At 36.6% G+C, this 26,930-nt stretch overlaps 1 protein-coding gene across 1 annotated transcript in view; it reads right to left on the bottom strand.

Moving 5' to 3' along the window:
- Positions 1–17,313, bottom strand: part of PKIA (cAMP-dependent protein kinase inhibitor alpha) — a 22,333-nt gene extending 5,020 nt beyond the window's left edge. Inside the window, exon 1 of the mRNA XM_006924044.3 lies at positions 17,186–17,313. The gene's annotated coding sequence lies outside the window, so the exon portion shown is untranslated. The remainder of the gene's footprint in view (positions 1–17,185) is intronic.
- Between the last annotated feature and the right edge of the window lie 9,617 nt (positions 17,314–26,930).

Below are 26,930 nucleotides of genomic sequence, written 5' to 3'. Positions count from 1 at the left end.
AAATCTTTAATTTCTTTTTCTATGTTTAAATTTATATCCTTCCCCAAAGGTCAAAAGAGAGATGAACACTAAGGTATGAAACGATGAATTTCTGTTGCATTAATTTGTTTAAACAGAACTTTAAAATAACATAATTCCCCTCCTATTCCTAAACATTCCAATTACATTTTGCTATGGTTTAAGATTAAAAACTCATACCAATTATCAAAACAAAAGGACCGTTGCCAAATATAAGAACTAGAGAGGGAGGTAAACTGGTGGAATCCATACATCATCATGGACACTCTGAAATAACGTGATGCCATTTACAGTGTAATTTAGCATGGCAGCCAGTAGCCCGTTCCTTTAGGCTTAATTCTTCTCCCAGTGCCTCTTGGCCAGGGAGCTGTTCATGCAATATGGAGAAACTTTTCATGTCCTCTCTTCTTTAAGAGGAAGCCGAAACAGGGAAGAGGGAGGAAAAGGCATAATACAAGTTTTGAAGTAGGAAGCGTAGATATGCTGCATGCTTTCTTGTGGCCATATCGTGGATGACGCTGGTTTCCATTCACTCGACTGGGTCTATCATTCCTTTTTACGGGAATAGGATTGAATGGTCATTATCATTTTATTTAAAATTTCAAAGTGCTCCTCGAAAGATGCTGGGTTTAGTCCTGGCTCTGCCACTGCATCTGCCACGGATTGTCTTTCGGAAAATACTGACCTCCCGGTCTCCTGTTTTCTGGTAGTAAAGTGGGACAGCTAGATGACATGGGCGCGTCACATGAAGGTGTAGAAACGACAGTCATTCAAAACTACCTCATTTCTAAAATCTTGAACTTGGAAATTCCTTTCTATGGCCATAACCACCTATTCTTCTTCCTTTCCTCCTACTCTGAATGGGTCTGTTCTTCATACTGGTCCTATCTTTAATTCTCTTAACCTTTTTCATTTTCGTGTTCTCTGGTTCTGGTCTGGATCGATTGCCCACTATTTCATGTAGCTTCTAATTAAAATTAAGAAGTCTCTGTGATCTCCCGTCACCTCGACCTTCTTAAGCCTCACCTGGGAAGAAACCGTGGCGTACTTTCTCTGATCTCATTACTGGGTGACCGAGTGTTACCAGAAAAAGCCACAAAATTGTGCCAATTGGCTCAACTGGAAAGTGTTGACACTATTATTAGTATACACTCCACGTCATTGGGAAATTCTTTTGTTCACCTCCAGCTGACTCTTCCTTGTGCTTTTCTCTGTGGGAGGGATCCAAACCCTTTCCGGCCCCAGAACCAGACACTACCAGCCTTAAGAGATGACTTTGCATCTTCCTTTTCTGAGGAGATATAAGACATCTGCTGTGAGTTTTCTTAAAGTTCTTTCTCTCTCCAACACATTTGTCTGTGAATCACTATTCTTTCTTTTCTGGATAAACTAGCCTCTTTTTTTTTTCGAGGCATGCTATTGAATCCTGTCACCCACTACAAGACCTTGGTCCATCCATTTTTTTTCCCTAATAAATGAGTCCTCTTTCTCCTCTGGATTTCCCCCTTAAGTTTAAAAGCACATTCAAGTCTTCTTTTACTAAAAAAGAATAAATGAACAATTCGAACAAATATCCTTTCTCCAACCTTCATTCACCTTCGCAGTGACTAATTTCTTCATTAAACTTCTCGGAAGGGTTTGGCTATTTTAATTTTCAATTTCTTTGAACAAACCTTTAGAATTTTTACATTTTCCTTGTCTTTTATATCGTATGTTTTATGGAGTTTACTTTCTTACCGATCACCACAATGATCCGTATTAACATTAAGTAACAGCTTGATGTGGAAGGTTCTCGTGAGTGTCCACCTCGTGTGAGCTCTCTACAGTGCATGACCCAGCCAGCTGCTTTCTCCTTGAAACTCTCTCCTAGCACACTCAGCAAGTTCTAGAGCAAGCTTATTATTACACGAGTCAGACTCATCTGTACTTGAAACTAGACTTTCCATTTGCTTGCTGTGCTGTATCCAATTGCTCTGTACTCAGTTCTTCAACTATAAATTGTGATAAATATGCTTAGTTCTCAAGGTAGCTATGAGAATTTATTTGGATTATGTATCTAAAGAGTCTAACACAATGTTTGGCACATGGCGCATCGGTGCTGATAAAACAAAGCAAAACAAAACAAAACAAAACAAAACAACAGCTGTTTCTTTCTTAGCGTCCATGACACCTCACTATCCTGGTTGCAACCTATCTGATCTTTGTATTTTTCAGATTTCTCTTCCTTCGGTTTTGCACATGCATTTCAAATTCAATAAGGCAAAATGAGACCACAGCAAAACACACGAATAGAGAACACCAAACACGAATGAGCATTTTTACTCATTTCTCTCTCTGTGTCTAATCACTTGCCTACATCCTGTTGATTTTTATTTGATATCACTTATAAGCAAAAAGAGCAGACTAGAACTGTGTAAACCTTTGTTCCAGACAATTAATAAATTACATGAAGATGGACAAATCACTTGAACTCTCTGGTCCTCAGATTCTTCACCTGTAAAATCTTCCGGAGTTTTAGGACTTGGTAATTTGGTATAATTAGGAAATATAGAAGTTCTCTGGGGCTACCGATGAAGGGTGATTAATATATTTCTTCATCATTGTTCAGTTCTCTTCACCATATTTTTATTTAGCACCAACTAGGAGCGAAGGACTCTACCAGGAACTGTATGTCATTAAAGCGTTAACAAAATGCAGTTCCTGTCTTGTAAGAGCTGTGATCTGTCTAGAAGGAGAGGTAGCCATATGCCATTTAGAATGTAAGTGCCCTCTACAGGCACAAATCAAAGCTCTCGAAAGTGCCAGCTGAAGACAGAGGGAAAAGAAGACAGAGAGGAGATGGCAGTTAACAGAATGCTGAGGGCTAAATCCATGTCAACGAGCGAGTCCGTTAGGAGACGTGTTCCTGGAGGAATAACAGATTTGAACAGATGCGCTAGCAGCAAAGCTATGGAAGACACTGCATTACTCTGCAGCATACCAGGTTTGAGAGCGAGTTAAAGCTAAAGCAGCAGAAGTGTGTTCCTTCCAAATCATGGAAAAACTCAGCAATAATCCTGTGTTCTACAAGATATAAATTTACTGTTGCCTGTCTATGAGTAATTTACAAGTCTGAATAAGCATTTGACCTTAGAATAATTCAGTGCTAGTAGTTATAAATATATTTTCTTACCTACTTCACCAACATTAACCAACACGGTATTTAATATCTAGGTTACTTTAACAATTTAGAATTAGATATGAACATCAATCTAGCAAATATGTGTCTCGAAAGTTTAAGGGGATGTGGAATTACCAGAATAAGCTCCTTTCACAATCACTGTGATTGTCTTTCACTCTTAGTCTCTTTATGGCTTTTTAAAAATAGGCTTTAAAAAAAAGCACAACCGATAATATTTCTCGATAATAGCAATGCTGTGAAGTAGGCAAAAATATGCTCATTTTCAGGTAAAGAAAATAAGTCTCAGGGATGCTAAATAATACACAGAACTATGACTCCAACCCAGGTCTGTAGGTTTTGTGTACCAAGCATTGTATTTTGCAATAAAGGTCCTTGCTTTCTGCCATTATCATTTTATGTAGACTGTCATAGTAATGCATGTGCATGTGGGGTTTCCATCTACTTCACTGTTCTGGTAATAGTTTTAAGGAGATTTGAAATATCAAGAATGCTATAGAAAAAAGTGGTAATATTTTCCATGAGAGGGTATGGATTAAAAGAAGGTACACTCCGTTATGATATGTATATCTAGGAACGTTAAAAGACACTGGTGGTAATTCTACTTATAAGAGGGAAGCCAGCAACTTAATTTGAATTTTCACTTAGTGTATTCCTAAGTAACGAGCACATGGGAGAAGAAACGGGGTTACGGAAGATGTAAACGCACATTGTGTTCACCTTTAAAATGCGTGTGTATATATATCTTCCTGCTGGATTGAGTGAAAGATAACGCCGATTATGAGACGAGTGAATTGCTGTAAACTTCTCCTCTGCTTAAGCATTTATGAAGTGTATTTGTTAGATTGATGTGCACCATCTTAAATCTTTAAGATAATGCAGATATGTTAGCCATTATAATTATTATAGTAATAGTTATTAATGTCGAAGTAGAATTTCATTTTTATTACATTTTCTTTCTCCAGGCAATAGACTTATTTTTCTATAAAAAGGAACAATAGTAGACAAATAGCACATAGAAAACTATATGAACGAAGAATACAATTACATTTTTAAACAAAATATATAGATGCTGTGAACGCTGTTTTTTTTTCTCCCTCCATGATCATAGTTCTTTTAGTGAATTCCCATTAGATGCTCAAAAATAGATATTTCACACACATGACGGCTATGTTACTTTCAGTTAAACATGTAGATACAGATCTTCAGTTTCGCGCTTGGACTGCCAGAGACAGAAAGTATCTTCCACACCAAATATACCACTGTACAATGACTGGGAGCTTTGTTTAAACATTCTAGGGAAACTATTGCCAAATGATCATTTCTAATAGATGTTCACTAATCAATGACAAAAGTAAAAAAAAAAAGAAAAATGCAAAACAAAAAACTTTCCGGTAAGTATTAGCAGCAGGCAGAGGCCTAATCGAGTAGAGATTAGCACACACTCTGGCCTTATAAAAATAAACTAATCAGAATAAAACCTGACCATGTTACCAAAAGTGGGCTTTGATTCTTCCATCAGACTTTCCCTGTTTATGCTGCTATAATAAGAATTTTCTAGATATCGCAAAATGGTCGTACTGGATGTAAACAAGATAATATGGTGTTATTTTTTTTGTATCCAGTTATACAAGAGTCAGTTGTACTAATAGTTAAAGCCTGATTTGAGAGCAAAAAAAGACACTTTATTACTTAAGTACAGTCTTATTTAAAGGTAGATTAAATTTTAAAGCATAAATCTCTAAATATTGGTGTCTAAAAGTCCAATCAAAATCCATGACTAAGAAAAAAGCTTGCTCTTTCTTTCCCCTCTTCTTGAAAAAGTCTCACTTTCTCACTTTTTAACAAGAGAAGGAGTATATTGGCATCATCAAAATTCTTCATTTGTACATTGGCTTTCTAAACTGAGATTCATGATTCCTGTTGGTCTTTTCCTTTTCATTCCCTTTACCTTTTAAAATATCACATACACAAATTATTTGAGAGAATACACCAGCAGGTTTTACTCTAGTAGAATTTACAAATTTAGATAGATTCCAAGAGGCTAGGAAAAGTGTGTACTTACGTCTCCTAGATTGAACAAATTGAAGCGTTCCACATAGATGTATCCTGGAAGTCGGGCCTATGAAGCTGCTAAAATGATTTTTATAGTGACACTGAGTCATGAGCCAAGTGGTGACTGGATAGCATGCTAATTTTACTTCGGTAAATGGGGACACATGAAATGAGACTCACAGACTTGGAAGAAAGAATGGAGAGAATGCCATCAGTAGGCACGGAAGGCTTCTTTCTCTCTAATATAAATGCTATGATTTATTTTAAGTTGAAAACAGAAGGAAAATTCTTCCTGTCCCATTATTACAAGTGCCAATTATATAACTTCTCGACCATTAGTTTATTAAACCATGAGAAGTGTTAAAAACCCTTCAGTAAATTACACATTATTTTTTCTGAAGTGTTTCGGTCTCAGATTTTCATTACATTCTCAAAAATTATTGAGAATGCCAGTGAGCTTTTGTTTCTGTTATAGCTGCCAATATTTACATATGAGAAATTAAAACTGCAAAAATTTATTTATTAATGGCTTAAAAATATAAATGATAAACCATTACATGTTTCCATAAATATTTTTAATGACATGAAATATATTTTTCAAAGCAAAAAAAACAATAGTGACGAGAATGGCATTGTTTTACATTTTTCAGTTCTCTGGCTTAATTCTGCAAATGTCTGGCTTAATAAAAGACATGTGGTTTCTCATATCTGCTTCTGCAATCAATCTGTCTCAATATGTTGTTTTAGTTGAAGTATATGAAGAAAATCTGGCCTCAGACAGATTTCTTTAGTTGGAAAAGCGAGGAGGATTTTTATAGCCCTTTGAGAGAATTGTGGATTTAAAAAATTTTTGACGTCTAACCTAAAACCATAAGAGTATGCTTTTCAAACTCTGTTTTATTAAAATCTATTGTATACCTGCCACTTTACATGGCTCTTTTGCCCATGCACATTTTTTATTTTTTAATATCAAGCTTTGGCCATTTGGTAAATATTGGTTTACTGGCTTATACAAAACTTCCAAATTCTATCATATTTCATTATACAATATTACAGTTGGTAGTAAAGCCACCTATCTCATCAGAAAAGCCTTTAAGAATCAGGAAATTGACAAGTTCACAGGAGCAGATAATAACTTTTCAAAAACTGTGATTTTTGTTTGAAAGCTCAGATTTTATCATTGGCAACAGATACAGTTAGATATTGCTTCCTTTGAAGTGGCAAGCTCACTTTGTTCACTTTCGAGAAAATCTCCGCCAAACAGCCAAGTTTGAAAATGCACAGTTTGCCTGTCAGTTGTTCTTTCAAGTAAAATTGGTGATTCATGAAAAAAAAAGTGGCTAATTCTGCTCGCGATCCAAGCAGTCGGTACATGGCAGAAGCACTTCCAGAGACTTCCCATTTCATCACATAGAGTATTAAAAAGACCTGTACTTCAACCACTATGAAAAACACTATGGAGGTTCCTCAGAGAACTAAGAATAGAATTACCATATGACCCAGCAATCTCTCTTCTGGATGTTTACCCAAAAAACCTGAAAACATTTATCAGCAAAGATATATGCACCCCGATGTACATAGTAGCATTATTCACAGTGGCTAGGACATGGAAGCAACCAAAGTGTCCTATGGTAGATGATTGGCTACAATGGAATATTACTCAGCCACGAAAAAAGATGAAATACTGCCATTTGTGATAACATGGATAGATCTTGAGATATCACACTAAGCAAAATAAGTCAGACAGAAAAAGTTGAAAACCAAATGATTTCACTCATATGTGGGATATAAAACTGAAAGCAACAAATGAACATGACAAACAAACAGAGACTCATGGACACAGACAGTGGCCTAGTGGTTACCAGCGGGGAGGGGAGGCAGATAGAGGGAAGAGGATTCAAATATTTGGTGACGGAAGGACACCTAACTTTGGGTGGCGAACACACAATGCAATACGTGTATGACATACATACACCTGAAACTTATTTGACTTTATTAACCAATGTCGACCCAATAATTTTAATAATAATAAAAAAAGACCTGTACATAAGGGTCAAGATCTGACAAAACTATTATTTTTTTTTACTGTTTCATCAAATACAATCTTCGGTAAATCTTGCATTTAAGAACTATGAACTGTGAGTGTGTGGTGGAGAATATGGGGTTACTAGTAGAGTTTGGTGCCACTGAATTGCTTAAGGTGCCAGCATTTGCCCACCACGCTTGTGCACCCTGAGTGCAAATGTCAGATAAGTGAAAAGGGCAGATGGCATTAGTGTTATTAAGAAAATTATCTTGAACTCATGAACCTTTTGTAAGTGTCTCAGGGACGGATTGAAATGGTTTGGGGGTAATGCAATGGTCTGGGGACCAAATTTTGAAAATAATAAAAGAAAGCAATTTAGTGAATACTATACATTATGGAAGGAAAACCTTTTGTAAAAAAAAAATAACTAAGTAATATTTAATTCCTAAAATACTCTGGAAGTATCAGCTGATCTGTTTCCATGCTAAGTTCTCGCCATCTTTTCCTCTTTTCTTTCTTGATGATCTCGTAGCCTATTTTCAAAAACACCCTGTTAATCTCACAAATCAGAGGGCTTCAAACTAAGTCTCATGAGCTCAGGATAGGGTTCCAGAACTTGATGCTGCTTTGGTTCACTTTTCACTGGAATTGGTGTATCTCTAGCCACACTTGGGAGTGAATGACAGCAAAGAAGAAATCAAGAACCACAACTCCGTTAATAGCAACAGGTTACCGTGAACTTCTCTGTCAAGGTATAAGTGTAATTCCTGCACCAGATCATGACACTGCATGCTCTTCAGGACATCTTGGTGGAACAGTGACCCACACTGCACTCCACAAGAGTTTGGCCAATGTCCGATCAAAAGCACACCTTACAAAAGCGATCTCACATACTGTATCATAGACATATGCCAATGTATGTTAACTAGGTCACAAAAGCACACCTTACAAAAGCGATCTCACATACTGAATTGTATCATAGACATATGCCAATGTATATTAACTAGGTCGAACCAAATCCCTTTTATTCTAAACCCAAGGCATTGACCTTTTATCACAAAACAGTGCTAGACTAAATTTTGCCAAATATGAGAAAAAAAGACTATTTTAATGGTTTTCACAACAAGATTTTAAATAATAGTATTAGAGATAATATCTAATTTACCTTGGTTGGAGGTAGCTCTTTGCCTTTTCCCTGATTTTCACTGTGTAATAAAAATTCTCATTCAAAAACGTTCCAATATTTCATACAAATGATTATTCCTTTTAATCTTCATATTCAACTTATTTCTGACCCCCAATGATTTGACAGTGTGACCCTTATTCCTTCATTCAAGGTGTGTGTAAATATATTCTTCTTTATGACCCGGGCACATTTTCATGTCGTTTTATCCATTCATAATCTAGTCAATTGCATCATTACTCAGTTTCTCCTCTGAAACTTTAGCAAAGATTCAAATCCTGTTTTTTCCTGTCCACAATGCTTAACAAATGAAAACTTTACGCTGAGAAATCTAAGCCTATAAGTGTTAAGCCAGAAGCACAGGGTATCTTCCTTTGGGAAATATTTTCAGTCTAATTAAGAAACAAAAAGTGACCTTAAAGCTACTCATGAATGCCTTTGCTCATTTCGGCCGATCTCTTTATGATCGCTAACGACAGAATTTTCTTTATTTATATTTCATTTTCTTAGTCTTCCCAGAAAATCTTGCCTGCTGACTTTATGGAGAAGAGCAAGGTCATCCTACTGAAATTTCTTTGATCCCCCTTTATCATCACATCAAAAATTGTCCATGTCTTTATTCACGAGTCTTTTCGCCCGACGCGAACACCTGATTGGTGCTCTTGAGTCCATCCTCTCTCCCACTCCTGTTCTTCTTTCCTGCCTTGGGCTTCCGGAGTCTCTTGTTTCCTCTACTTCTCCAATGTCTATAAAATTGCTTACATTTTCCCTGTTATAAAATATATTCCATCTTTTAATGCTGTATGTTCCTTAATATACTTGCCTGTTTTGTTTTCGTTTACTTTCAAATTTATAAAACAGGCAACAAAAAATTGTTCCTGTTTCCTCTACATTGCTTTATTTTTAATTCCTTTGAAATTTGACTCGCACGTTTATCAATTTACTAGAATCGTTTTCTCCAAGAAAAACTATTATATATGAATCACAAAATTCAATAGGCTTTTCACAATAATCATATCAAATTATTACCTCATTTTACATTGTTATTCCTCTCTTCTTGAAATAGTTTTCTCCCTCGATTGCCCCATAATCTTCTTAAATTTTTTCTTGCTCTTTCTCCGACTTACCTCTTGAAGATTCTTTATTCTCATTTTTGTTCTTTATGTTCTGTTCGGTAATCACATTTACCCCAATAGCTTAACAGCCACCTGTATGTATGTGATGATCGAATCCATAAATTTGGGGACTGACATTTCTGAAGAGTAGCTTGAGCATTTTTACTGTCTGTTGGATATTTCACCGCTGAGTTCCTTGAAATCTTAAATTCAGTAAGTTTGAAATGGAATCTCCTTCTTGACTATTGCAGTTGTGGGCTAACTACTCACTTATCTAACTAAACCTATCCTTCTCCAGCTTACCCTTTTTTACATTATCACCAGAATTAACTTTATAAAACATAAAGGGCTAAGAAATTTTCAGCGGCTGCAGGGAACTCACAAAACAGTTCAGTTGTTTGCATGTCCCTCTAGAATCTGAGCCAAGCTACTTCACTGCCTCTTTCCCCATACTACCTGTCCTGTGCATGGAAGGTTCGATCATAGCCCACACTTGCAGCATCTCTGGTGGGCTCCTTCTTTCCACATGCTGTTTCATTCCAAACGATGAAATCCTCATCTTTTCATCTGTTCATAAGCAGTACGGACCCCTTCCAGATATCCAAGTATAATGAATAATTTTATTACAATGTTTATTTAATTCAGTACTATGCGGGAATTAATTTCATGTTGATTTCTCCCTGTGTTCTATTTTCTTTAGATCTGGGTCTTTGCTTTTTGAGTCCCTCATAATGCTTGGCACAGGATTTTGTATGTTCTTACATCTACAAAAAGTATTTCGTGGATCTGTTTTTAATTATCTTACTCAATATCCACACTGGTTAAGAAAATTTGTCGAGGTTATACATACCATTACCAATAATTAAAGTAGGCTGAGAAAGCATGTTTTCTTATTTCTACTCAGTTCATTTTCCTGTCTTGTAAGACTTTTAATCAATTGAAGGAGATGAACTGTAATCATTTCCTTTGATACACGTTTTCTTCTGTATATTCATAATTATAACGGAGAATTAAAAAAAAAAAAGAAAGCATTCTAGAATTCCTAATAATCTATCCTATTTTCACTTTTTCGATGGCTACCTCTTTTTAAGTTTTTAATTAAATATAAGTGACAAAAGTAGCAAATCAATGTATGGAATGATTTGTTCTGTTCTTCACTTGTTAGGGCTCTTTACATCATTTACTTAATCTTTCACAGGGATTACAAATCATTTATCAGCTAAACTTTGCAACATCCCTGCTGAGACAATTAGCTGAAGAAGTACTACTGGTTGGCAAGAGACAAGTAATATTACCTGCACATTACAGATGAAGAAACTAAAGCAGAGAGAGGTTAATGGACTTGACCATGTCTTACAGAGTCAGTGGTGGTACTGAGGTCAGAATGGGACCTGGGGTTATTCACATCGAAATCACAAAAGCGTTGAGAGCCAGGGCCTGTGCTGTTCTTTGTCATATAATTGTCATGTAATACGGTGCTTTCTAAGCCCTTTGCCTTCTGGCTTCCTTTCCTGAGTCTGAATGAGTTCAAGGAGGAAAGACATTTACAATCTATTCCTTCTCATGAAACTAAGACTATTTTTTCTACTTCAAATAAATATTTAGCTTTAGAGAAAGCATGTTAGAGCATCGACAATTTCTTCTCAAAATAACTCATTATTGACTTTGCCATTTTTAAAATTATAATGAAAGGTGAAATCAAGCCCAGTAATATTTTTTGGTCTGTTCCAACTAGTAACGACGACCATTAAGAATAACAAGACAGCTTTTGTTTACTTGTGGATTATAAATAATAAGAATAAAAAATATCACGTATTTGCCAGATACACTAAGAAGTATGTGAATTACGTAATTTAAATCTCTCAACAACTCTGTCAAATAGGTATTCTCATCTCAGTTTTAAAGATGACATAACAAAGGTTTTGAAACATTAAGTCATGAAACTGAGAGCTGATTTAACCACTTACAAAACCAGTTGCCATTTATCAGCATTTTCCAACATTTGGTATGTTTTGGAGAATACTAAACGTTATTTTCCGTTAATGGTTTGCCATGAATATTTCTTTTAAAATATGTACGCAGCTTGCATTCTGTTCTGAGACATTACTTCGTGGGGTGATATTTAGTTGCCATCTCTCCCAAACCTGGCTTTGTAATATTACCGTCTGATACACATATTAGTCACCACCACCATCTCTTCCTCGGTTTCTGTATTTGTTGTATAAACGCTTTGCATTCCAACTATGGCATATCTGGTCTACTCATCCAGGTGACAGTCCTCATCTTCAGACATCTCACTGTCCCGGCTGTTCAGCCTTGTGACAGCAGAAGCACACTCACTAGGGGCTATGAGTTTGAGAAGGACTTAACGAAATCGTCTGATACCTGAAAAAGTAATTCTAAAATATGAAAGCAAATCTGCAAAACTGAGATAAAAACTCGTTTAATGTTTTCATCACTTTTATTAGCGCACGTCATCAACTGCAGTGTTACTCAGCTCTCATATCATGAGTTATCTATAAATTATATTGCATATGTGATTTGGGTACATTTTAATATATTTGATAAGTGCAAAGCTTCCAGAAGGATAACGGCCTGGGACTGAGGAAGGTTTAAGAATGGGGAACTAGAAGCGACTTCATTCGGAGGGTGAGGCCCGAGAGCAAGAGAGTAGGTTGCGTTGAAAGGAGTATCTGGTGTGGGAGGGCCAGTGACAGGTGACTTACTGAGTGGGGAGCATGAAGGTGGGGGACTCTACGAAGAGAATCCAGGTGTCACCTCTTGATTTCTAATTTGGATGAACAATAAGATGGTCCTCTGGTGAATTAGCTAAAGGCACAGCGACATCAGCAAAGCCTAAGGAGATGCAATTTAACATCTCACAATGCCACATTTAAAGTAAATTTGGCCTTCCTTCCTGTCTGAATGGAAAGGCATTAATGGAAAACACACACGTTCACACACATGCTCACATCTGCTCTTTTTCAATCAAGTGTTTTCTACGTAGTGTCTAAATATCTATTCCAATAGAAATAGTGCTTAAACACTCCAATATGCCTCTTTTCAGTCAAAAAGAAAAACAGTTGCTATAACTGTGTTCAAACACACTTTAAATATATGTATAATCATTGCCAATTTATCTGCTTTACAAATACTAGTTTTCTATATAGTATTTAATATCTTTCTCTATTGAAAATGTCCTTGCTCAGTATTATAATTAAGGTTGTTCATCCTTATACATCTGAATGTTAGAATTCCTGGTGAAGCTCTTTATTTATGGAATGAGTTACAGCACAAAGTTTGACTATTCTCTACCTTCTTGTATGAGATTGAAAGCATCTTCCACACATTCACTTTAAATGAGACTTTTAGACTTTGAAACCTTTTTGAAGTCAGTAGGATAAATCAAGAGAAAAAGGGAATGATGAAGAACAGTACGAATTAAACAAATTTAAGTAATTAAGAAAGTATTAATCTAGCCATTAAGGAATATATATTAAGATTTACAGAACATATAATGGATATATTAATAAATAGTTTCATAATGAGATAGTGCACTGAACATCTTAAAATATGGATTTAAAAATGTAGTGAAATCATTATATTAATAAAAGAAACTTTTATAAAGTGAGATCAATATTAAGTGCATTTTTGTCCAGGAAACAAGTGACCAGGAAAACATTATGACATTTCGTAGGTTATCAAAATCGCTTTACTATCAATATCAATCATCAGTATTGGAAATTATCATTATAAGTGTATTTCATTATTGGGAACTGTCAAGAGGCTATTTAAGTGCTAAATACTGGTTTTAACAAATAAAAAACAACCTATCTGATGAAGAAGTTATACCGAACTGAGAAATTAAAAGATCTCAGAATAGAGACTTTTCACTGACTGCAGTATAAACTACTTGAGTGTGAAGAGTTTTTGTTTTTCTAGTTCGCACTCCAAATTTTTGAAAAGGGTTATATGCACGTTGCAGGGTATTACGTAAATATTTAACAAATAAAAAGTTTTTAACTCACTGCCTTGTATCAATTAGGATTGCTTCTGTACTGATGGAACCAGAAGCTTTCTATTTCAGCGCTATGAATTACGAATGTCTTTGTCTAATTCTCATGTTTATGTCAGCCATACTTACTTGAGTAGTAACAGAAGAACTCATGCCATCCTATCTTCTAGGCTTTCATTTTTGCATATTACTTCATGAATTCACATAGACTGACATTTTCATAACACCACCAAAGACTATGAAAACACATAGAACAAGCACTTGCCAAAGAACTCTAAATAAAACAGGTTTCGGATATGAAATTAGAGCCACTTGTCTATGCTTCCATCTAAGTGCTTCATTCAAAGAGGGACCTTCAACCTTGCTACGCGTATAAATCACCTAGGGTGACTTTTACATTTATCAATGGCCCCACTATCGTATCTGATTTTTGTCTAGATGATAATAATTTTTTATTAAGAACTTTATTTCATTAGTTGCAAAGGCAGCACACTAGTTGATAGCAAATGCGTGTATGTGTGTGTACATGTGCGCACACACACACACACACAAACACACACACAGTCTCCGCTTTGAAAAATTGTGGGACAGGATTAATCATAACTGTTGAGTTTAAATGCCATTTATCAACTTATTAAAGCACAAATGAGCAGGAAAAATAATATATGGACAATCTTGTTTTTTTTTAATTTATTAAAAATGTCTTGAAGAAATCCTTAGGAGATTAATATAAGATGGTGGAACAGAAAAATCCTGTCGCTTTGTTTATTCCATAGTCTGTGGCAAAATAAATAACAAAAGTGAACCTGGAATTTAAATTAAGAGACGGTCATGGCGATGGGGAGCGTGGCATAGGGAATGCAGTCAGCATTGATTTAATGGCTAGGTGGAGAGCAGGGGAGAGAAAGAGCGATTTGGGGGATCGTTTTATAAACGATATAAATGTCTAACCAATGTACTGTATGTTTGAAACTAATATTAAAATTAAAAAAAAAACTTGCCATTAAGTTTCTTCAAACCAATCAAATTTATGTTCTCTTCCTTCTCTTCCCGTCTCCCTTTATGTCAACTGAGCCCCCGACCCTGTTGCTACAGCATCGTCTCCCCTGCTAGAACGTGTTTCTGTACTTACTGTCAACGCAACGGTTCAAGGGTAAAAGATCATAAAAGCAGGGAGGGGCGTTTCAAGGAAGGAAATGCCCTTCCATGTTTTTAACATAGAAATAGTATTTCGAAATGAGTACAGAAAGCAAAATTTAAAAACTTAGTTATAGATAAAGTTCGTAGATAATTTTATCATCCATCCCTTTTCAAAAAGCGGGAGGGGTGGAGCAGAGAGGGAACGTGGTGTTGAGGAAAATGAAAACAAGCAGTGACCGCAGTCTATTACATGCCATGTTCAAGGGACTAACTAAGAAGACAGCTTTGAGCACCGTCGTTATTACTTGTTTGCCATTAGATGCTGGGCAAGATATTTCATTTCATTGGCTGTGAGTTTTCGTGCTGCCGGGATTAAGGAAAACATTTCAAATCTTTTTAAGGTCTAAAAGTCGCTGACCTTAATTTCAATGTGCCCTTTATAAAGGCCAAGTTTTCACAAAAGATAGCATTCTTCTCAAAGCCTTTAGAGAAAGGAAAAGCTATATATAGAAAGCCCATTCAGTGCCCAGGGGCGGTCTTGAGTCTTGCTGCTATTTATAGCAGGCGTAGGCCAGCAGAACAACATATTTGCTTTAACTAATAACTGCCCAGGTTTCTTGGAGTTGAAGATAAGTTTTTCATTTTTCTAAGTGTTGATTTAAGAAATTGTGGAAAACGAGAATTACTTTAATTTGCTTATTGAATTGCCCTGTTGTTACGTGGCCTGCCGTGGAATGTGATTTAAAAGGACGAGTTTCTGTTTGGACACACATAGTCTTCACCCTCCTCTTTGATCATAGTCTATTTACACATAAACATGGGCAGCTGTTTTTGACTTACTACTGTGAGAATTCCTTATGGTTTTCCCTTAAGAATTTCATGCCAACTTACTCCGATTTCAATTCAGGTAGAAATTTATAAATTTATCTAAGAACTTATTTTCATCCCTAAGACTCTTGATTTTATTTGTATACAGAGGGCTTCATCAAATTCATAGACATTTGAGAGAGTAAAAAACAAAACATAATCATTGTTGGAAGAAAACCTCACTTAGAAAATGCGAGACGGGTAGAGAGCGGGGGTTTGTGGAAGCTGCATCATGCTAAATTTTACATTCTTTCTTTAATAAAATATTAGATCTTGTTCCCTTTGGGAATGCAGAGGACAGAACAGCAGATTACAGAGAAATAGTGCTATAGCACTATGGCTGTATAAATAGCAACTTTAGCAGCCAGTGATCCTGAAATCGCCCTTAACTTTGTAATTATAAAAATGCTCTAAAACCTTGTCTGTGAGTAATATGACACAGAAGCTTATCGAAGGGATTTAATATCCGTATTCTAGTCATTTAATAATATATCTAATGTAGGCGCTATGGCCGGATGTAATGGGATGCTATGTAAATGATCACAACTAGACACATTCTCTGTTATATCAGTAGTCTGAGATCCAGGCTTTCATCTCCCGGATACTTCTGCCATAGACCCTGGCAAATATGGGGTGTGTGTTTTAGAATTATCCTTAGGATCATAGGTCTCATCTATTCTTATAGCAAATTTTATTGCTTACATTCCACTTGTCAGTTACAGTGCTGGATCCTCGGAATACAGAAGGACACACACAAGGAAATGCAAGGACAAAGGACAAATCCCTTTGCTACTGTATTAACTTTTTTCACTCGTTCATCCATCAATCATCCAACGGGTGACTTCATATTGAATACCGATTAGGGATCAAGTGCTGTGTTAGCCCCCGAAGATATAACTGCCAATGAGATGGGCGGGCCCCGATCTCGATGTCACTAGTGTCTTTTGTCTTGCCATATAATGGGGCGTCTTCGTGATTCCCTTCGCCCTAAGTCTTAATCTCAAATCGCTAACCAAAGTGAAATTGTTAGCGGGGTATTGACATAATAGGTAAATAAAAACACATCTCCTCTTCCCCAAGCCCCGTTCTCCTCCCTTCAAACTTCTTATGTGCAGTCACTTTGTGCCAAGACTAGGACAGCTGTGCCCCAGCCAGAACCGAGCTAGCTCCCTCCTACCGTTACTGGGCCGTTCCTCACTTAGAAGCTGCCATCGTGGCCCTTAATTTTGATAATTGACTAGAAGGCCATGGAGACACCCTATGAAAATGATTTGTCTCAGAAGAAAAAACCAGGAGGGTTAATCTGCTGCTCCACGTGCCTAACCCCCTGGGGTTAAACCACAGGCACCAAGTTCCCTAAGTGAACTTGGCAACAATGAGCTAAAAATGGAAAAAAGCATCATGCTGTTATTGTATTCATTTTCCTCCAAGGTACGCTCTGATAAACACCACGGCCTCCAAGGGAACCGCAAGCAGCTTCCTCGGAGGGCAGGTTCTATGCCCGTCTTTTTGTAAGCAGACACACCATATCCAGCTAGGAGCATACTTTACTTAAGGTGGTTGAACATAAGGGATTAAGTGGTCCTACCTGAGTGGAAACCTTCGTTCTTAATTCATTGGCTATACCCGACTGTTTTTCCTGGATCAGACCTTCAGGCTTCTACCAGAAATCTCTCCTTTGGGGCAATGCGGCCTTTTCAGAAACTCGGCCAACTGAAATGGAGAAAGCAAGAGAAAGAGAAATTATCTCCCTGTGTATAGATCTTGATTTTTTAAAGTCTTAAGCAAATGTCTTCTAAACAGTGTAACGACTTTCAGGAAATTCACAGTTCCTACGTTCGAATACTCACAAAGCGAACACATTACGCGGAAGAGAACAGGTTGTGTCTGGGCCTCGCATTTGAGCAAGGACTTCAGAAAACGTGGTTCTTTGTTCATTAAGAAACAAAGTGAGGGCAAAAGAGGCAAGTTTTCTGAGTCTTTTACTTTAAAATTTACTTCCTTTCTTTGGTCCTCACCTAGAATTTCAAGAAATTGTCCAATGTGTATATGTACTATGAGCTTATCTTTTCAAGCACTGTCACACATAAAACTCGTGTGTGTGTGTGTGTGTGTGTGTGTCCGCGTGTCTCTTTTTGTGATGAGATGGCAGAGAGAGAATAAATCTGTCGACTGCCAATCAGTGATTTAGAAAGATAGCTATTAGGGTAAAATGAAGGGCCACAGCAAGTGAAGCCATAAAGTTCTGTGGCTGCGTTTCCAAAATAATAATAGTTTTCTGAGTTACTAAGGGAGCAGTCTCCTCAAATTATAGTGACACCTGTTCCAGACCATCTGCCTGTAAATTCCACAGCGTCATTAATGGAAAACAAACGACACTATCTCTCCTTCCCTTTACCCATTGGGCAGTCTCATATAAGTTATTTTTCTCTTCAAGGTCATGTCCTATGTTTAAAAACATTACGAATGAGGAGGGGTGACACATGATGTGTGTGCGTCTCGGTCCTTGTACAGTGATGGCTCTGTGAGGAGCAGTGGGTTGTTAGGTGGCTGTAAATTGTTTGAGATTATGCGCTTGTATTTCTCAATCAATATGTAACTTTTCTGTACCTTTATTGATATCGATGTTGAAGAAAAAACTGAGTAACTCTGAAATGATTTAACTTTAATTCAATAAGCAGTAATTCTTGTTATCGCCTTTTTTGAATAAATCAAAGCAAATTGTCTTTAAATGCTGAATTTCTTTTCAGCATTTATTCTTTTATAGGACCAATGTCTGGCATGGGTGTGTTTCCACTTCAGAGGGCAGAGATGATCATACACATTGACTGTGGGCAATGTCTAAAGTACAGTGGGATTTTAATGTAAGATACTGTAAGAACTTTAGTTAATTCATTTTATGCTATCGGAATGATGTATCGTTATTTCAGCCAGTTTGTGGGCACATCTTAGCTTAAACCCTGGCAGATGTCAAGTATATAGGACAACACTGGCACCTAGGTGTAGTTAAATAAGCTTTCCTTTTTCTTTAGACTTAAAGCTAAGCAGTTTTATGATTTGCATAATTTAGGAAAGTTAAAGCACATCGTCTCAGAGGAAAGCAATTTCATAAAGATCTACCAGCAGAATCAAGTCCAATTACACCAATCATTTAGTGAGATTTGTATTATATATCACCGCCCCCCGCCCCTTTTTAATGCATTTTTCTAGAAGAAAGCTCACAGAGTTTATCAATTCTCAAAAAGCTAAAGACCCACTTTCTGATGTGGCAGAAAGAGCTTTCTCTGGAATTAGATCAGTTTAGGTTTTGCTACTTACTAGGATTAAGTCACATTCTTAATCGTTCTGAGCTTGTTTCCTATCTGCAAACAGGGATAACACTATTACAGAAGGACGCGGTTGAATTAAGTGACACATATAAGAGCCATCTATACTTCCAGACTGTGAAGACACGCCCAGTAAATGTTAAGTGATCTGCAAATTCTATGCTTCCATGAAATGGATGAAACCTGTTCTCATGTCCTTCATACTCTATCTGAGCCAATGGTCTAAATATCCAGGCGATTTTTACTTAAAAATTGTTCTTGTTTTTCCACTGTCCATCTGCATTTCTATCATATTCTCTTTGATGAATCAAGCGTCAATATTAGTAATATTTACCACATAAGCTATTACTGTTCATAGTTTAAGATATTTCAGTGACAAAGATCTTTACTCAAAGGGATAGCTCTGCTGGATTTGTCAAAGGTTTAAGATGTATGAAATACATCTGAAGCAAAAGTAAGTTTCAGATAAGAGGAGAGCAAGGATTTGGGATGTAGACAGGAAAACCTTTTCTTTTTGTACAAAACGCTATTTTCATTTGCTCTGGTCGTTATAAAAACAGCTCATAGTCTAATTTACATTCTATGATTAATTTAAAAAAAGTGTCACATAACTTTAGTCACAATGCTTTTTACTCAGATAATCTTATATAACTTCTAGCATGATCAACAAAGAAAGCCTAAGAATTATTGAGGTAAACTATGCCATTATTACTTCATTTCAATAACCCGATTTGTCCAGAAATGTAACTCTGTGATTCCCCTTTACTACTAGTTGCTCGTTTCCATGAGCCCACACTGGGTGTGTATCAGATATACGAAATCCCTGGAAAATGATCTCTAGTGCCTTTTTGAGTTTTATTCATAGACGATAGTTTTCCTAAAACTAAACTATTATTATTTCTATCCCTTGTCTGTTTTAATACTCTCAAAACAGCTTCTGATGAACAGTTATGCTGATGGCGTGACATTCATTCTTTTTTCTTTCCCTCTGATTATTATAAGTATCGCTTCCTCTCAAGTTAATAAAATGTGTTTTCTGAGTATGAGGAAGGTCGAGGAGAAAAATAAGAATGAGTAGGGTAAGAGAATTAGTGGAAACTTTAGTTAAGTAGTAATAAAACTAGTGACCTGAGAGTTACTTAGTAGTCAGGAAAATTTTGTCATGTGTTGCCATTAATTGGCCAACTAGAGTAATTAGGCTCATCACAAACAATAAAAAGCAAAGAGTGGAAAAGCTGTTCCTGCCAGCTTCTTCTGCTTCTCAGGGCAATTTTCTCCTAGTTTATGAAACGATAACAATTTAGTGGTAGAATTTAAATGTCACCGGTGTAAGTTATATGAAGCCTACTATACTTTCTTCATAAATGTGCTATTACAGCATCATGAATTCCACAGTAAAAAGGATTTAGGAGAAACATAAAATTCATGAAAAGTATAATAATTGTTTCAAACTTCTAAAAATTAAAAAAAAAAAAAGATTGCTGACTATGGCTTGGCACACTTTTCTTTGTAGAATATGTTAGAGCCAGCCTCCTTGTGATTAAGGAGCTACTGTACTCTAGAGAAAGCCTCTTTCATAGTCGTAAGCATCAGGCAGATCAAGGAGCTGACTCGCTTAGAATTAGTAACTGGTTTTTGTCTTCATCTCTTAGCAAAGAACATCTGATAAGAAAAGTAAAGGCCCACTTTTGTTAAAAATAATTTAAAATTATGGAATGCTAAAAAATTAAATTTTTTCTCGCCATGAATAATGATCAATAATACCAATACTGGCCTGTGGAAATTAAACGGAGTCTTCTTCTGTTTTCTGATCTTTAATGTGACATGCATTCATATTCAGGAATCATTTCAAAGCAGATTTTTTTAGTAATTGAAAGTAAGGTCAGTTTGTTTTAATTTACATAACTGCTAAATATAAGACAATACTTAGATTTTTTCACTTTTTCATTTTAACTTTGTATATGAGACAAAGAAACTCTGATTTCTACCATTTTCTAGTTTTTTTTTCAGTTACTACTGCCAGAATTCTTGACAGCTCGTTTTTCCTGTTCATGTCTGTTAAAACAAACCCCTTGCCTATCAGTGCCATAAAGAGAATCAGTAGCCTTAGGAGACCTTCCCAGGAGTTCACTGGTACTGGCTCCTCTCTCAGATGTGACTCGCCCCTCAGATATGACCCGATTTAGTGATAAAATGATGTTGAAGTTTATAGTTCCTTCTTAGTGCAACAGTAACTTTGGAGGGTTTAAGTGTCTTTTCCTAGGCGACGGAAATGGCTTCTACACACACGCTTGTGTTTACACACACGCTTGTGTTTACACACACACGCGTGCACACACACGCGTGCACACACACCCCATCCTGGTACCCACTGCAGTTCCACACTGAGCTTTCCCTGCCAGTCACCAACACCAAGCCACTTCATCTAACTCCTTTGCCTTGTCAGCTGGCTCAGGTTCAGGAAACAGGAAACAATTCTCCTGTCCTCTTTGGTAAACCTACATCCTATTTAGGAACTAAGAAGTGGTTTTGTTTGTTTTCTGGTGTCTTGAGCCTTTCACACGACTCTCTCCAACCACGTGGCGTGCAGGGCTGGTCTCATGATGGGAGATGTGAAGAACTTCTGATTCCTGAAATCGTCTTCCCTGCCACTCCCCGACGTGCGACAGTCAACTGTTATCCCGTTATCTCCAAGACTCATCCCTTCAGCGAAAATCCTTCTTTCTCCTTGACACCAAGACACCCCTCGTACTTTGGGATCTTAGTCATTTTCCCTCAGCCTGAGTGATCCAAGAGCAAGTTTTGCTGATGGGGAAGAGGGACGTGAACTTGAGGACATGAGGCTTCTGCAGAGGGCATTAGGTACAGAGAGGAGAGAGTGATGAATAGACTCTCATGGGAATGACGCTCAGAAAGGGGAGATGCATGAAACAAGCGAATGTCACAGTTTGCCTAAGGCCTGTTCTAATCATTTAGAAAGGGGAGTTCTGAAGACGACAGCTCTTCCTGCGCAATAATTTGCTTGAAAAGCGTAACTCACGAATGCTTTGTGCCTCCGCATGTTACAGAATGTAGAATATGATTCGGACGGTTCAGGGACCATGTGGCTCCCACAGGGACTCAGCCCCGCACCGTTTCGAAGCCTGCTCACCTTATGAGCCTCAGAAACTGGATTGTAGAAATCTGGTTTGTCTTATTTTAAACCCTCGTTTCTCAAATTTGAAGCAATTTTTATTCAAAAACTAGGCTCCTTGAAAAGACCACAAAAAGATTTTTAAATTATTCATTGAAAAGAGCCTGTCATTTACTACTGTAGTATATCATATGCAATTTATTGGTTGTTTCTCCTAAGTAAATATTTATGTATTTATTCTGTGATCTAAAATTTATATTAAGTATAACTACAGTATGATTCTGGTGTTGATCATAAGATCCTCTCTTATGAATTTGGTGAAATTCTTTGCTACAAAAATATATCTCTGCTTTATATCCATGTTTCCACTCAGTGGTATCCACATTCCCCTGCAGGTGACTTTTCATCCTGGTAATCTTCCAGTAGGCCACTTCCTCGAATCATGGATAAAATGCAGATTGCAGAGAACTCTCCATTTCTGCTGATAATTTCAAAAAATTTCAACTAAAAGTACAAAGTCCCCATTGATGATTTCTGCAGCTTGCTCTCTTTCTAAAACGACTTGCTTCTTATGTCAATGTTAAGAGTTCAGATTTAAATATCGATGATTCTCCTCAATGCGTTCTCCATTAGAGGGTTTCTCTTCCTTTCAAATTATTAGCAGGAGAAGTGGGGTTTTTTTGGGAGGAAGAAAAGAGCATCTTCTCTTCTACTTAGCTGTCAGGAGTAGGACCGCATCCTCAGCTGCATATTGAAAAACCTGCCCTGACATCAACTAGTCGGATTAAAAACAACTTTTTCACTTCCTTGCAATTAAAGTATTTACATCAATTCCCCTTTGGTTTAAAAAAATGGCATGTAGGACCCAGTGTGGGTTTGGCCCGTGATTCTGCTTCTCCAACTCATGACCTTAGATTTGCTTCCAGCCCCTTCACAGATGCACCTTTTACTAGTCAATAGTGCCCGGTTTGGTTGTCGCTGTTGGTTCCCAGCAGTTCAGTGTTGAGGCATCTCTTGAAACTCTTTCTTTGCTGCGTCTCCAACGTATTTTGCTCCCCTCCCTTCACCCCACTCTTGTGTTCTGCTGCCTGTTTAAGCCTCACATCTGCACAGAGTCCCTCGGGTTTGTTTTGTTGGTGGACTGGCCGTTTTTCAAGATTTTGTTGTTGATCTCGTCTGACTATATAAGGATGACCTTTCGGTGATATTTTAAAACTTCCCAAGAAGAGGAAAACAGATGTGCTCATCTAACCCTCTTCTGAAGACTGCAAAAAGCCAGTTGTTTTCAAACAAAGCGGCTTGATATACAGTGCTGCCACATACTATATCTGCATGTTTTCAGTTTCCAGAACTAAAGGCAGCTCTGCAACCTATGATCAGACTCAAAGAAAACCAAAAAGAAGCCAGTAATGAAATTTTTTTGCCGTCTACTTGAACAGTATTAGTGTACAGACCCGCTACTTCTAACAGCAACATAGAGATAGTAGCCAAATAACCAGTTCACTAAAACGGCCAGTTCTTCCATGAGGAAACAGAGTGATGCTTCTGAGAGCCAAGGACGTGGACGTGGAGTATCAGACCTGGACAGAAACCTGGACGTCTCCTTTCATAGAGGAGGAATGTGTGGTTAAGCGACTGACAGAGCCAGAGAAGGGACGAGGGGTGAGGATGAAGCAGAGGTTTTCTGCCTCGCCGTCCAGGGTGATCCCGCATTTACCGAGAGAGCCCGCACGTACTGGACTGGTCCCCATGCTTATTGACAGAAACAAGTCAGTGCCTTGACGGGTATGGTAGGGAACAACCTACCTGTTCAGTCAGACTAGTCAAAAACTAGTCAGTCTAGTATTCCCACAGTGACAGAACTTTGAAGGCTTTTTTTATTTTACTGGAAATGGGATTAGATAGGATGCAATTACTTTGTAGAATTAAAAAAATGTATACATGTACACACACATATATATACACACACACATATATATATACACACACATATATATACACACACACATATATATATACACACACACAGATATATAATGCATATGTATATATTTCAAATTCAAAAGATAAGAATACAATTTTTGTCTAATTTTATATGATAGCATAAAAGCAGAACACATAATCAAACATATTTATAGTATTGATTTATTTTTGTAAGTGCCTTCTTTTATACATCTCTAGAGTTTTAAAGATAATTAATAGGCATAGAAATATCATGCATTTTCAAACCAGACCTTATAAATGATCTAAGTGCTCTAAATTGTGTAGACCAAAAATACCATCATTTTACCTATTATGTGTGGTTCATGTTTAGCTATGAAATAATGGTGCACCATTCTCAGACATGATTCTTGGATTAAAAACTCATTCTCCCATGACGTATTGTCTTTTCATAAAGATATAATTCAAAGGATTTGCTTTTCTAAGGTTTCGATCACTTTTTACTATTGTTCCCATGCATGTTCCTGTTAAGGATGCCAGATTCTGTTGCTAAGCAACCCCACAGTCTTGTTTGGGCATGATGCTGAACTAGTAATCATTTTAAATATGCCTGTTTCGATATGGCTCCTTGAAGGATAGCCAGATACGTTTGTCTAATAGGCTTTTGTCAAAGAGGCTGTGTAAGAAGGTTCTTTTATTTCATCTTACAGTTCTATAGCAGTATAAGTGATGGAACGGTGTTTTCCAGAAGAATTGGAAGAATGCCAACAGTGCATTGGAAAAACACAGGTCTTACTTCTTCCCTGTTTGCTTTTTCTGGAAAAAGGGTAAAATCAGTCAGACGGAAAGTCAAGGAATTCATCGAAGGATTTCATAGAAATGTAAGGAATGCATACATTCCTTTTGTGGACTAGATTATTTTTTTCTTCTCACCCCAAATTCTCAAGAAAAAGTATCAAGCCATGTTATTTTGAAGATGGTCAAAAAGCCTGACATGAGTATTTGAATCGTATCAGGATTTCAGATGAACATGAATTGTTAGTTTGCTTCTCCCCACCCCGCTTGCTCTTATTTCAGACACCCCTCCCCAGCTCAGGAATATCTTCCTTTAAACAGTTTATTGAATTGTGGGGGGGGACTGGCATCAGTGGTCTTACTATTTCCTGTCCTGATATATAGGGCTATATCTCTAGTGTACAGTAAGAGTTAATAAATAGCATTCCCAAACTGTATCTAAAACAAACATTAGGGTCGTTCCTTCAAGCAGTCTTATTCAGTGCTCATGGAATCAAAGAAACAAAGTTATTATTTCACTACTAAAGAATCACAAATAAATGTCCTAAGTTCAAGAGAAGGACTCACTGATGTCATCTCAGTGTCCATCTAACCCAGTAATGCACAGCGGATGGCGCTGCCAAGAGACAGTCTCTTCGTGGTGATCTCACCTTTACAAGTTTTGGAAGGCACTCTAAGACATCACCTGTTTTCTTTATAACCTTCCTTGCTTCTAGCTGTTAAGATACATCTAATATTGTAGTGATTCTATATATTTCGAGGGTGCCGTCCTTAGAGGTATCATTTAATATGCAAAGTTAAAAGTTTATCATTTTTCCCTTTCCTTTAAACCTTAAAGTATTATAATTAAAGTTTATAGTAGTCAAACAGTGAACTAAGATTTAAACCCTCAGCTTTATGGTCCTAACTCATAAAGTCATTAAACTTGATAGTTTTAGCTAAATTCTTGAATTTTAAAAATATACTGAAGTTTCTAAGTCATTGTAATAAATTGTAAATTATCTTCAAAAAAGTTTGCATAAAATATTCTAAAGATTACTGTAGAAATTAAGCTCAATTTAAAAATTTAATTCTAACGTCGAGAAGGATATTTACTCCATTTTGATACCTTTTATTTCACCATAAAATTTATAAAACCAGAATTTTTCTTCTAATGTGACACACTAGATGCCAATGAGCTGAAGTTTTTATTAACTTTACATCACTTAGCAAGCTCAGACTGGGCCTTTATGTTGAGTTTCCTTAATTGACAAATGCTTAAGAGCATTCTTTAAATACAGTTACACTATGAAATCATGATAGGAAATGCAATAGGGATATTGGCAAAGTAAAAAAAAAAAAAAAAAGTCACATATGCCCTGAATGTTTTCTGCTGAAGGGAGCATCTCAGCTCTATCGTGAAGTTATTAATATACTACATGTTTCCGATAGTATGTTCTTATCCTTTGATAAAGAGCAATAAACGTTCTCTCTGTGCAGTTTATTCCTTCTTAACTTGAGATATATCTTTAGAAATCATACTTTGTTAGTATAATAGTTTGAGAAATTTCAACTTTTTATCTCGATATTCATGAGATAATTATGAAAGCATTTATCCATAATTTTATGAAGGTGTTTTAATAACAGTTTAGGATTTTAGGAAAAAAACGGACCAATAAAGGACTTCTCTTGGTTCAAATTATGCGAATGAAAATTCTGAAGTTAAGTAAATCGAATGAAATATGTTTAGGAAGTTAAAGAAATGAAATTTAGATGACCTTCATCCTTTCTTACATTTTAAGTCCATTCAGGTCAATCTGGAAATTTTTCAGGAGGGTTACTAATATTTATAAGTGGAAAATTTTGTAGTGTCTGCGTGATTTTTAAAACAGTGACTAGGCAGGGTTGTTCATTTGAAATTAGTGCAGGCAACATCCTGGCTAGTCCTTAGTCACTCTCTTAAATTTCAAAGTTATTAATTACGCAACTTACTTGTGTTTAAATTTAGAAAGCCTCAAATTAGCAATGAGTTTTCATATAACTCAAAGCAGTAAGGATTTTACAGAATGATTTTGTTAGATTAGTTTTTTCCTCAATTGAAATATAGATTATTAAGATATATATGAATTTATTATAGAGAAGGCATATCTTTTTTGATG

This window comes from Pteropus alecto, unplaced genomic scaffold (genome assembly GCF_000325575.1).
Source record: "Pteropus alecto unplaced genomic scaffold, ASM32557v1 scaffold87, whole genome shotgun sequence".
NCBI lineage: Eukaryota > Metazoa > Chordata > Mammalia > Chiroptera > Pteropodidae > Pteropus > Pteropus alecto.
The sequence above is the reverse complement of the archived record's forward strand: the minus strand, read 5'-3'. Positions and strand labels throughout refer to the sequence as shown.